General features: G+C 36.8%; 1 long non-coding RNA gene and 1 pseudogene across 4 annotated transcripts in view; one reads left to right on the top strand and one right to left on the bottom strand.

The window, feature by feature from the left end:
- The window catches only part of LOC144300836 (uncharacterized), a 176,375-nt gene that overhangs the window by 18,398 nt on the left and 144,326 nt on the right, over nucleotides 1-13,651 (bottom strand). The gene's annotated exons all lie outside the window — the stretch shown is intronic.
- On the top strand, nucleotides 6,497-7,076 carry LOC144300737 (NADH dehydrogenase [ubiquinone] iron-sulfur protein 8, mitochondrial pseudogene; annotated as a pseudogene).

The following is a 13,651-nucleotide window of genomic DNA, read 5'->3' as shown; positions in this document are numbered from 1 at the left end:
CAGTGGGATAATTTGCTCTTCTCAGAGTGGTTCCCTAACAGGCAGCACTCATAAACACAACTTTCTGGGTACAAAGGAGCCCACTGGTGTCATTTCCCTCTCCTACCCCTCAGTACACAGAGTCACTGAAGGGAGGGGTACAATGGGCCTCTCCCCCAAAAGACTAGCATAAACCTCGGTCCACACCATGTGTCCCAACCAGAGAGTTTTGCAAGGCCTCAGTTCCAGTGGAAGTGATGACAGGTCACATTTCACAAGCAGACCAAAGCATAGTTCAAAGTCCCCACACTCAGGACAGAGACCAAATGCTACCCACAACAGGCAAGGAGAACCTCTGCTGAAGACTGGCCTGAAGGATAGGGCAGCCAGAACACAAGAGCAGAGTACATGCAGCACATACTGGAGATACTTCTTGAAGCACCAGGCCCTAGCAACTTTATGACCTTTTCTTCATAAGGCCATTACTTTCCGGAACAGGAAACATAAGGCTTTTCTAACACAGAAGCAGGTAGAAACTTGAGACAAAATAAGACAGAGGAATTTATCCTAAATTAAAGAACAAGTAAAGGTCATGGCCAGATATGTAAGCTGAACAGATATAAGTAACATGCCTGATGGAGAATTTAAAGCATCAATCATCATATTCACTGGACTTGAGAAAAGAAGACTCCAGGGAGACCCTTACCAAGGAGATAAAAGATTTAATAAAGAATCAGAAATGAAGAGTGCAATAAACAGATTAGAAACACATCTGATACAATGAACAGGCTGGAAGAAGCAGAGGAATGAATGAATTGGACTTGAAAAACAAAATGGAGGAAAGCAACAAAGATGAAAAAAGAGAGAATTATGTAGAACAAGAATAGAGAGGGAACTCAGTGACTCCAAATGTAATAACATCCATATTATAGGAGTCCCAGAAGAAGAGAGAAAAGAGGGCAGAAAATTTAATTGAAGAAATAGCAGCTGAAAATGTCCCTAACCTGGGGAAAGAAACAGACATCCAGATCCAGGAGGTGCAGAGAACTCCTAACAAAATCAACAAAAATAAACCAGCACCAAAACATGTTGTAATTCAATTTGCAAAATCTAGTGACAAAGAAAAAGTCTTTAAAGCAGCAAAAGAAATCACTAATTTACAAAGGGAAATCCATAAGGGCTAGCTGGGGACTTTTCAACAGAAATTTTGTAGGCCAGAAGAGAGTGACATGATATATTCAAAGTGATGAATGGGAAAAAATATGCAGCCAAGAATGCTCTACCCAGCAAGAATGGAAGGAGAGTTAAAGAGTTCCCAAAACAAAAATTAAAACCGTTCATGACCACTAAAGCAGCCCTGCAAGAAATATTAAACAGAACTCTTCAAGTGGAAAGGAGAGACCAAAAGTGACAGTATGAGGACAGGAAACACTAAAGTAATAAAAATGAATATTTCTACAAAAAAATCAGTCACAGAACTCACACACACACACAAAGGATATAAAATACAATAACATATACATAAAATGTGGGGAGGAGAGAAGAATGCACTCAAACTTAAATGACCATCAATTTAATATACACCACAAGAGGTGTTAGATAAACCTAATAGTAACCATATATCAAAAACTAGTAAAACATATGAAGAAAAAAGGGAAAAATTCAAATGTATCACTAAAGAATAATCAGAAAAACATGAGAAGACAGAAACGAATCAGAGAAAATCTCCAGAAACAACCACAAAACAATTAGTAAAATGGCAATAAATACATATCTATCAATAATTACTTTGAATGTCAACAGACTGAAAGCCCCAATCAAAAGACATAGGGTACCAGAACAGATAAAATGAATACGGCCCGCCTATATGCTACCTACAAGAGACTCATTTTAGACCTAGATTGAAAGTTGAGGGGATGGAGAAACATTTATCATGTAAATGGATGTCAAAGAAAGCCAGAATAGCAATATTCATATTGGACAAAGTAGACTTTAAAACAAAGACTGTCCAACATTTGTGGTTTCCTGCCTGGTTAATTTTCCCCATTCTCACTGGTGTGAGGTGGTATCTCATTGTGGTTTTGATTTGTATTTCTCTGATGGCAAGTGATGCGGAGCATTTTCTCATGTGCTTGTTGGCCATGTCTATGTCTTCCTCTGTGAGATTTCTCTTCATGTCTTTGCCCATTTCATGATTGGATTGTTTGTTCCTTTGGTGTTGAGTTTAATAAGTTCTTTATAGATCTTGGAAACTAGCCCTTTATCTGATATGTCATTTGCAAATATCTTCTCCCATTCTGTAGGTTGTCTTTTGAGTTTTGTTGACTGTATCCTTTGCTGTGCAAAAGCTTCTTATCTTGATGAAGTCCCAATAGTTCCTTTTTGCTTTTGTTTCTTTTGCCTTCGTGGATGTATCTTGCAAGAAGTTACTGTGGCCGAGTTCAAAAAGGGTGTTGCCTGTGTTCTCCTCTAGGAGTTTGATGGAATCTTGTCTCACATTTAGATCTTTCATCCATTTTGAGTTTATCTTTGTGTATGGTGAAAGAGAGTGGTCTAGTTTCATTCTTCTGCATGTGGATGTCCAATTTTCCCAGCACCATTTATTGAAGAGACTGTCTTTCTTCCAGTGGACAGTCTTTCCTCCTTTATCGAATATTAGTTGACCATAAAGTTGAGGGTCCACTTCTGGATTCTCTATTCTGTTCCATTGATCTATGTGTCTGTTTTTGTGCCAGTACCACACTGTCTTGATGATCACAGCTTTGCAGTACAACCTGAAATCTGGCATTGTGATGCCCCCAGCTATGGTTTTCTTTTTTAAAATTCCCTGGCTATTCGGGGTCTTTTCTGATTCCACACAAATCTTAAAATAATTTGTTCTAACTCTCTGAAGAAAGTCCATGGTATTTTGATAGGGATTGCATTAAATGTGTAAATTGCCCTGGGTAACACTGACATTGCTTCGACGTGGATGGAACTGAAGGGGTATTATGCTGAGTGAAGTAAGTCAATCAGAGAAGGACAAATATTATATGGTCTCATTCATTTGGGGAATATAAATAATAGTGAAAGGGAATAGAGGGGAAGGGAGAAGAAATGGGTAGGAAATATCAGAAAGGGAGACAGAACATGGAAGACTCCTAACTCTGGGAAATGAACTAGGGGTGGTGAAAGGGGAGGAGGGCAGGGGGTGGGGGTGACTGGGTGGCGGGCACTGAGGGGGGCACTTGACGGGATGAGCACTGGTTGTTATTCTGTATGTTGACAAATTGAACACCAATAAAAAATAAATTTATTATTAAAAAAAGACTATTCATTATTGTATAGTTCCTGATGTCAGCAAACAAGATTCTCTATGAATAAAGACTGAACCAATTCCACCATTAAAAAATAATAATAATAAAAAATAAAACAAAGACTGTAACACTGTATAATAATAAAAGAAGGACACTATATAATAATAAAGGGGACAGTGCAACAAGAAGATATAAAAATTGTAAATATTTATGAACCCAACTTGGGAGCATGCAAACATGTATGTATGTTTTATACATACAAAAAGGAGCTAATTAATAATAGTACAGTAATTGTCGTGGACTTTAATACACCACTTACATCATTGTACGGATCATCTCAACAGAAAATCAACAAGGAAACGATGGCTTTGAATCGCACACTGGACCAGATGGACTAAACAGATATATTCAGAACACCCCACCCTATAACAACAGAATAGACAGTCTTTTTAAATGCACATGGAACACTCTCCAGAAGAGAATCACATATCAGGCCACAAAACAGGCCTCAACAGATACAAGACTGATGTCAAACCATGTACTTTTTCTGACTACAATGCTATGAAACTAGAAGTTAACAACAAGAAAAATCTGGAAATATCACCAATATGTGGAGGTTAAACAGCATCCTACTAAACAATAATGGGTCAATCAGAAAATTAAAGACGACATTTTAGAAACATGTGGAAGCAATTAAAAATGAAAACACAATGATCTACAACTTCTGGAATGCAGCACAAGCACTAATAAGAGAGAAGTATACAGCAATACATGCCTACTGCAAGAAGAAAAATCTCAAGCAACCTAACCTTATACCAAAAGGGGCTAGAAAAAGAACAAAGCCTAAAAGGAGTAGAAGGAAGGACATAATAAAAATTAGAGCAGAAATAAAGGATATAAAAACTAAACAACCAATATAACAGATCAATGAAACCAGGAGCTGTTGTTTTTTTTTTTTAATAATAACATTGATAAACCTCTAGCCAAACTTATCAGAAAGAGGAAGGATCCAAATAAATAAAATCACAAATGAGGAGTAATCACCACCACCACCAGAGAAATACAAACAATAAGAGAATATTATGAAAAACTGCATGTCAACAAATTGCATGTAAATTACCAAAACTGAAATAGGAAGATTTAGAAAACTTGAATAGACTGATAACCATCAAAGAAACTGAACCAGTAATCAAACATTTCCCACAAATAAACGTCCTGGACCAGATAGCTTCACAGGCAAATTCTACCAAACATTGTTAAGAAGAGTTAGTACCTATTATTCTCAAACTATTCTAAACAATAGAAAAGGAAGGAAAACTTCCAAATTCATTTAATGAGGTTAGCATTACCCTGATACTGAAACCGGATAAAGATGCCACATGAAAAAAAAGAGAGAACTAGAGACCAGTATCTCTGATGAACATAGATGCAAAATCCTCTACAAAATACCAGCAAATTAAATTCAACAATACAGTAAAAACGTCATTCACCACAATTAAATGGGATTTATTCCTGGGTTCCAAGGGTGACTCAATATTTGCAAATCTATCAACATGAAACATCACATTAATAAAAGAAAGGATAAGAACCATATGATCCTTTCAATAGATTAAGAGAAAGCATTTGACAAAGTACAATACCCATATGTAATAAAAACCCTCAATAAAGAAGGTGTAGAGGGAACATACCTTAATATAATAAAGGCCATATATGCAAAACAAACAGCTAATAGCATCCTCAATGGGAAGAAAATAGAGACCTGTGCCCCTTCAATCAGGAACAAAACAGTCCACTCTTACCACTTTTACTCAGCAAAATACTGAAGTCCTAGCTATAGCAATCAGACAACAAAAAAGAAATAAGAGGCATCCAAATCAGCAATGAAGTAGTAAAACTTTCACTATTTGCAGATGACATGATATTATATACAGAAAACCCTAAGGACTCTTCCAATAAACTGCTAGAACTGATAAAAGAATTCAAGTAAGTCACAAGATACAAAATCAATATATAGAAATTTGTTGCATTATCATACACCAATGATGAAGCAGTGGAAGGGGAAATTAAGGAATCAATCCCATTTATAATTACACCAAAAATATGATACCTAAAATTAAACCTAAGACCTGTACTCTGAAAACTAAAAACAATTTTTTAAAAGATTTTATTTATTTATTTATTCACGAAAGACAGAATGAGAGAGAGAGAGAGAGAGGCAGAGACACTCAGAGGGAGAAGCAGGCTCCATGCAAGGAACCTGATGTGAGATTTGATCCCAGGTCTCCAGGATCATGCCTTGGGCTGAAGGCAGTGCTAAACCGCTGAGCCACCCAGGCTGCCCTCAAAAAATGTTCATAAAAGGAATTGATGATGACTTAAAAAGAAACGGAAAGATAGTCTATGTTCATGGACTGGAAGAACAAATATTATAACATCTATACTACCCAAAGGAATCTACAGATTTAATACAAAACCTATCAAAATACCATCAGCTTTTCACAGAGATAGAACAATCCTGAAATTTGTATGAAACAAAAAACCCTGCACAGCCAAAACAATTTGAAAAAGAACAAACTGAAAGTGTCACAATCCTAGATTTCACGCTATACTACACAAAGCTACAGTAATCAAAATGGAATGGTACTGACCTAAAAATAGAAACATAGATCAATGCAACAGAATAAAGAGCCCAGAAAAAAAATGATTATACACTCATTAATCTTTGACAAAAGAAGCAAGAATATGCAATGGGACAAAGTCTTTTCGACAAAGGTGGTGGGAAAACTGGAGAGCAATATGCAAAAGAATGAAACTGGACTACTCTCTCTCACCATACACAAAAATAACCTCAAAATGGATTAAGAACTGAATGTGAGATCTGAAGCCATAGAAATCCTAGAAGGGAGCATAGGCAGTGATCTGTCAGACATTGGCTATAACAACACTTTTCTAGAGTCTCCTCAAGCAAGGCAAACAAAGGAAAAAATAAACTATTAGGACAATAACAAAATATAAAGTTTCTGTGCAGGAAACAATCAACAAAACCGCAAGACAACCTGTGGAATGAGAGAAGATATTTGCAAATGAGATATCCAATAAAGGGTCAGTATGCAAAATATATAAAGAACTTATACAACAAACAAAAACCAAATAATCCAATTAAAAAATTGGCAGAAGAGGGACAGACCACTGGGCACAGGAAAGGGCAACAATGCTTCAAGATGTGCTGCCTGACTACACATTGGCCCAGGCTGCACTTGCAGCATTGGCCCAGGCTGCACTTGCAGGGTATCCCCACTGGCCAGAGCCTCCACAGTATCACAGTAGCAATGACCTACAAATTCTTGAACATGTGGAACCCCTCATGGTCATGAAGTCAGTGACCACTGGGCACTCAGACCCTGCTGTGGTCTGAGCTCATCTGAAGCCTGGACATAACCCTGAGCTACCTGTTCCAGGAGCCTGTCACCATTGACTACCTATTCAGGAAGGGCCCACTGAGCTCATACTTTGGGTGAAGGGGAGCATGCACGGCACCACTATCCATCTGGAGAGGAATGCTGAGTTGCCTGTAAGCTTTGTAAGGTTGTCTGCACCATCCAGGCCATCACCACTAAGGCTAAACCTACTGCCAATGGCAGCTGCCAGACCACCCACTATGACATCAACATGACCAAGTACACCTACTGTAGCTTCTACCAGGTGGCCTGCCCCATGGACACCATCACCAAGGGCCCCAACTTTTAGTTCTCCATGGAGACACACAGGAGCTACTGTACAACAGGAGTTGCTCAGCAATGAGACAAGTGGAAGGCTAAGATCTCCAGCCAAAATCCATGCTGACAACCTCTACTGCTGATGCCCTCTGAGCTGCTGGCCTGCATCGCCTGTGGCCCAATAAAAAAATCTTTGCCCTCCAAAAAAATGGGAAGAAGACATGAACAGACCTCTCTCCAACATCCAGAGTGTCCAAGAGACACTAAAAAAGATGCTCAACATCACTCATCATCAAGGAAATGCAAATAAAGCCACAATGAGCTATCACCTCATATCTGTCAGAATGGCTAAAATCATAAAACACCAGAAATATCAAGTGTTGGCAAGGAGGTAGAGAAAAAGGATCTTGCTCACACTATTGGTGGGAATGCAAACTGGCGCAGCTACTCTGGAAAACAGTATGGAGGTTTCTCAAAAAGTTAAAATAGAATTACCCTATGATCTCATATTCCACTACTCGGTATTTACCCCCAAAATACAAAAACATTAATTCAAAAAGATATACGCACCCTTATGTTTATTGAAGCATTATTTACAGTAGTCAAACTATGGAAGCAAACCAAATGTTCATCAATAGATGAATAAAGAAGTGGTATGTACATGTACACACACATATATATATATACACACACACATATATATATTGGAATATTTAGCCATAAAAAGAATGAAATCTTACCATTTGCAACAACATAGATCTAGATAGAGAGGATAATGCTAAGTGAAGTCAATCAGAGAAAGACAAAAACCATACTAACTCACTCATTTATGGAATTTAAGAAACAAATGAAGAAAAAAGACAAACCAAAAAACAGATGCTTAAGTTTTTAAAACTGAGGGTTACCAGAAGGGAGGTGGAGGGGGTGAAGTGGGTGAAGGGGATTAAGAAAACGCTTATCATGATGAAAACTGAGTAATGTATAGAATTGTTGAATCACTATTGTACTCCCGAAACTAATATAACACTATATGTTAAGTAGGCTAGAATTAAAATTAAAGAATCACTAAACAGGAAAACAGATGAAAATGAATTAAAATGAATGAAGTTTGGAGGTTCACAAAATTGAAAAATATATAAAAGCACAATGGGGCACCTGAGTGGCTCAGTCGGTTAAACTGCTGCCTTCAACTCAGGTCATAATCCCAAGGTCCTGGGATTGAGCCACAAATCAGGGTCCCTATTCAGGTCATAATCCCAAGGTCCTAGGATTGAGCCACAAGTCAGGGTCCCTATTCAGCAAGGAGTCAGCTTCTCCCTCTCCCTCTGCCTCTGCCCTCCCCAACTCCTGCTAATGCTCCATCACTTGCTCTCCCTTTCACTCTCAAATAAAATCTTTAAGAAAAAAAAAAGCAAGTTGAATAGACATAGAAAACTGAATGAGGCGGAGGTCTAATAAATATTTAATCAGAGTTCCAGAAAGTAAGAATAAATTGGTCATAAGCGATATTTGGAAAAAAAAAAAAAAAGAAGAAGAAGAAGAAGAACTATTGAGAATTCTCCCAAACTAATGAATGATCCAAACTACAGACTCAGGAAGCCTGAGAAAAATGCAGGGCAAGATAGATTAAAAGAAATTCGCATTACGGTAAAACTGCAGAATCCTTATAACAAACCTAGAATGTTAAAAAGCCAGAGATAAAAGGTTACTTTCAAAGAGGCAATAGTCTGTGATATAACCCCTCAACAGCAACAGCAGAAGTCAGAAGACAACCCAACAGTATCTAAAATTGGCTCAATGGAAATATTTTGATAGTCTAGCATGCCAAACCCAGAAAGACATATTTCAAGATTGACAACAAAATATACTTTCAGGTAAGCAAAAAAAGTGGTTACCCCTTCATTAAAAGAATCCGTCATTAAAAAAAAAAAAAGAATCCATCATTTATTCCTGTCAAATAGAAGGAAAATGATCCCCAGATGGAAGATCTGAGATGCAAGAGGGAATGAAAGACAAATATAAAGTGGCAATTATGCAAAATTGTCAGTCACCTGGTCCTGTTTTCTACTTATTACTGTTAAGAAACTGCTGCTATTCTTTTGAGTCAACTGTCTTTGTTCTCTGGATAATTTTAAGATGCCTTTTTTTCTCTGTTGTTCTGCTGTGTCATTAAAATGAAACTCAGCTACTGAGCATGGATTTCTATTTATTTTTTCTATTATACACCTGTCTTAAATTTGTAGATTAGTGTGTCTTGGTAGCTTCCAGGCAATTATCTTCTTGAAAATTTCCTTTGAAAGTATTCACAATATTTTGTGTTCCATTACTAGAAAAATATCTGTACCATGTATATGAAGAACTCTTAAAATTACATAAGAAAAAACTACAATTGAAAAATGGGTAAACAACTTGAGCAGACATCTCACCAATGAAGATGTATGAATGGTCAATATGCATATAACAAGATTATCATTAGTCATTATGAAAATTAAAATTAAAATGAAAGATACAAATACCCACGCATCAAATTGCAAAAAAAAAAAAAAGTGTAACCATATAAAGCAGTAGTGAGTATACAGAGCAACCAGAACTATCAAACACAGCTGAAATGAATGTAAAGTGTTATAATCACTTTGAAAAACAGCTTTGCAGTTTCTTTTAAATTAAACATAAACCTATCATAAGATGCCAGGCATTTCTCTCCTTGGTATGTACCCAAAATAAATGAAAGCATATGTCCATATTAACTTGTGTGAATATTCAGAGCAGTTTTGTAATAGCCAAAAAAAAAAAAAAAAAAAGATCCAAATGTCCTTCAATAGGTGAATAAATAGTGGCAAACCCATACAGTGGAATATTACTCAGAGAGAATGAACTACTTATACACGTAACAACATGAATAAATCTCAAAAACATTATGAAGAATAAGCCAGATAAAAAAAAGTAAATACTGTATGATTCCATTTTTATAAAGTTCTAGAAAACTAATCAATAGTAACAAAAATCAGATTAGTGATTGCCTGGGGATGGAGACGGTGAAAGAACGAACTACAAAGGTGTGTGAGGGATCTATGGAGGTGACATCAGGTCTGACACCTTGATTGTAACAACAGCTGTATGGGTGTGCACAGGTCTCAAAATTCACCAACTATATGTTTTAACCTATTAAATTTATTGTAAGTTATAAAAAGGTTTTTAAAATAGCAGAAAAAAACGAAGGATTACAGAAAATAAAGAGGTTGAGGAGGACATGGGATAGAGGTATTTTGTCACACTGTTATTACTCATCCCAGGAAAGTTTTTCTTTTTCTTTTTTTTTTTTAAAGTGTGAATTATAATATTTTAAGCATTTTGAAGACCATTGTCTTCTAAGATTGAACTGAATGACATCTCAGTGCCTTCTACATCTGTGACCAGAAATCCATGGCCTTTATCATTATAGATGTTGACATATTCCAGACCTTCTGTGTACCAGATATTTCTCATGAATCCTCATTTTTACACACTAGCTATTTATGAAATTCCACTGTACCTCTTGTTTCCTAATTGTACATGACTTTTCCAGTCCTTTTTGAAAGCAAAGACAATGGTTTAGTTTTCCTAGATCCTCAGAGCCAACTAAGTAACTTTAGTTTTTTTTGTTTGTTTGTTTGTTTGTTTTTTAAGAAAATTTGCTTTTATAAAGCAGGAAAAAATTTGATGCTTGTTAAATTCAGTGATCAGTAAACTGGAGAGGCCACTTGTGTATTCAAGAAATTTTCTCTTTTTTAATAGAAGAATGTTGTAATTCAGAAAAAGCATCAAACAAAATAGTTCTAGTGGTTCTTTTGAGTTTGTGGATTTTAGTGAGACAGTAATTATAATTTAAGTGTTAAACATTAAATTCTGTATTAACAATTTGTTAAATATGCGTTCATATAACCAATTTTTTAAAAAGATTTTACTTATTTATTAATGAGAGACACACACAGAAAGAGGCAGAGACACAGGCAGAGGGAGAAGCAGGCTCCCTGCAGGGAGCCCAATGTGGGACTTGATCCCAAGACTCCAGGATCACACCCTGGGCTAAAGGCAGGCGCCAAACCGCTGAGCCTCCCAGGGATCCCCCAATTTTTAAAAAAAGTTTGTTTAAATGTGTAATATTGTAGTATAGTAGTGATGTGTTGTACCATAAATGTTAAAGAAGAAATCATATTACAGGGGAGCCTCAGTGACTCAGTTAAATGTCCAACTCTTGATTTTGGCTCAGGTCATGATCCCAGGGTTGTGAGATAAAGGCCGGAGGGCCCCAGGTCAGGCTCTGCACTCAGTGGGGAACCTGCTTGAGATTCTCTTTCTCCCTCTCCCTCTGCCCCTTGCCAGCTCTAAAATAAGTCAATTTTAAAAAATCATATTACAGGGCAGCGTGGTGGCTCAGCAGTTTAGTGCCGCCTTCAGTCCAGGGCCTGATCCTGGAGACCTAGGATCGAGTCCCACGTCAGGCTCCCTGCATGGATCCTGCTTCTCCTTCTGCCTGTGTCTCTGCCTCTCTCTCTCTCTCTCTCTCTCTCAGTCTCTCATGAATAAATAAATAAAATCTTTTTTAAAAATCATATTACAATGTTCTCAAAACATATACACAGATTACATAGTTCACGTCTGTTCACAATGGCAGAAAAATTGTAAATTGTGAATATACTGTAAATTTGTAGGCAAAAATACAATTCTAATGCCTTATCCTCTTACCACCTCTTAGAACTCCAAATAAATGTTAGCACTTCCAGTTCTGTCTTCCATGCCTCTTCTTTTCAATATTCTCCCATTTTTTTGTGCCTACATATTGCAATTCCAGTAATTTCTCCTCTATCTTCCAGTTTACTAATTCTTTCCTAGATTTTGTCTAATTTACAAACATTTCATTTTGATTAATATTATTTTAATTTATAGAATTTGTTGGTTTTGAAACCAGTCGGGTCATGTTTTATTGTTTCTTTTTGGCTATTGGTATTTTCAAGTCTTCTTTTTATTTATGTAGGCATAGAGACATAAGTGTTTTGTAATGTGTACTACTTTTGGAGTATTTGCAGATCTGTATATTTTTTGTCATTTCTGCTGATGGTCACTCGTGGTACTTTATTTTCTTCTATGCTTCGTTATCTTTGACTAGTATCGCTTAATGTTTTGAAAAAATAGTTACAACCAAAATTTGAAGTCTAGAATGATGGTACATTACTCCAGAGAAGGTTTGCAGTTGTGCCTGCATCTAGAAAGATTTATCATTCTATGACCACAGTAAACTTAATGTGCAACTTGAGGATTTCTGAAATAATCAGGCAATGTGTATCTGGCCAGAAAATATATGCAAGAGCACATTCATGGCCACAAGTTTTCAGGAATATTCCCTCCTGCTCTGCTGAATTACAAAACAAGCCTTAGGCTATTGTGGACATTGCTGCTATAAACATCGGGGTGCAGGTGTCCCGGCGTTTCATTGCATCTGCATCTTTGGGGTAAATGGATAAAGAAGATGTGGTTTATGTATACAATGGAATATTACTCAGCCAATAGAAATGATAAATACCCACCATTTGCTTCAACGTGGATGGAACTGGAGGGTACTATGCTGAGTGAAATAAGTCAATCAGAGAAGGACAAATATTATATGGTCTCATTCATGTGGGGAATATAAATAATAGTGAAAGGGAATAGAAGGGAAGGGAGAAGAAATGGGTAGGAAATATCAGAAAGGGAGACAGAACATAAAGACTCCTAACTCTGGGAAATGAACTAGGGGTGGTGGAAGGGGAGGGGGGGGGGTGGGGGTGAATGGGTGATGGTCACTGAGGAGGGCACGTGATGGGATGAGCACTGGGTGTTATTCTGTATATTGGCAAATTGAACACCAATAAAAAATAAATTTATTATTAAAACAAAAAAACAAGCCTTAGGACTTGGAGTTGGGTGGAAGCTAGGCTTATGTTCAGGTCATTTTTATTCTGTGTACATAGCTGACTACAACCAGTTTAATGTTAATAGAGTCTTCTATTAGACTCTGTATCTGTGTCCTGGAATTTGATTTCTGTTCACTTTATCCTTTGATACTGTCTACATCAAAATCCAAATTGAAAAAAATCCCTCTAAGCAAGAGCAGGTTTGGGTCAGTTTACCTCTCTGGGTGTTCACTGCTCCTTCCATTTTATCCAGGTAATTTTTTGTTACTTCATCAACTTTTTGATAATTTTAATTAGAGTCCCAAAAAATATTTTCCAGCCATTCTTCCTTAAGATGTCATTGATACAAGTATATGGCAGTGAACAGGAGGGGACAAGGCTGAAAAGTTGGCCCATTACTACAGGAAATTGAAGTCTGCACATTGTTTGAACTATTTGAAAAAATTTTAAAAGCACTCGCACAAAAATGTATATTGGTTGTATTATTTTGGGTATATCAAATCACCTATGTGATTTGTTACGTGAGCCATCATGAAATATTAGAATAATCATTTTCAATATTTTTGAGTTTTTTTGGGAGGGGGCATCAAGCATATAACATTTATAAATGAAGAGTGAAAAAAAAAAAAAAAGAGTGAAACCACACAAAAGAAACATCCAAGTAAATTGATGCACTTTTTAAGGTCATCTAAAAAATCCTGTCCCCATAGCAACACAAGTACTTCTCTAG

This window comes from Canis aureus, chromosome 29 (assembly GCF_053574225.1).
Source record: "Canis aureus isolate CA01 chromosome 29, VMU_Caureus_v.1.0, whole genome shotgun sequence".
NCBI classification, from domain to species: domain Eukaryota; kingdom Metazoa; phylum Chordata; class Mammalia; order Carnivora; family Canidae; genus Canis; species Canis aureus.
Note: the sequence above shows the minus strand (reverse complement) of the source record. Positions and strands in the feature narration are given on the sequence as shown.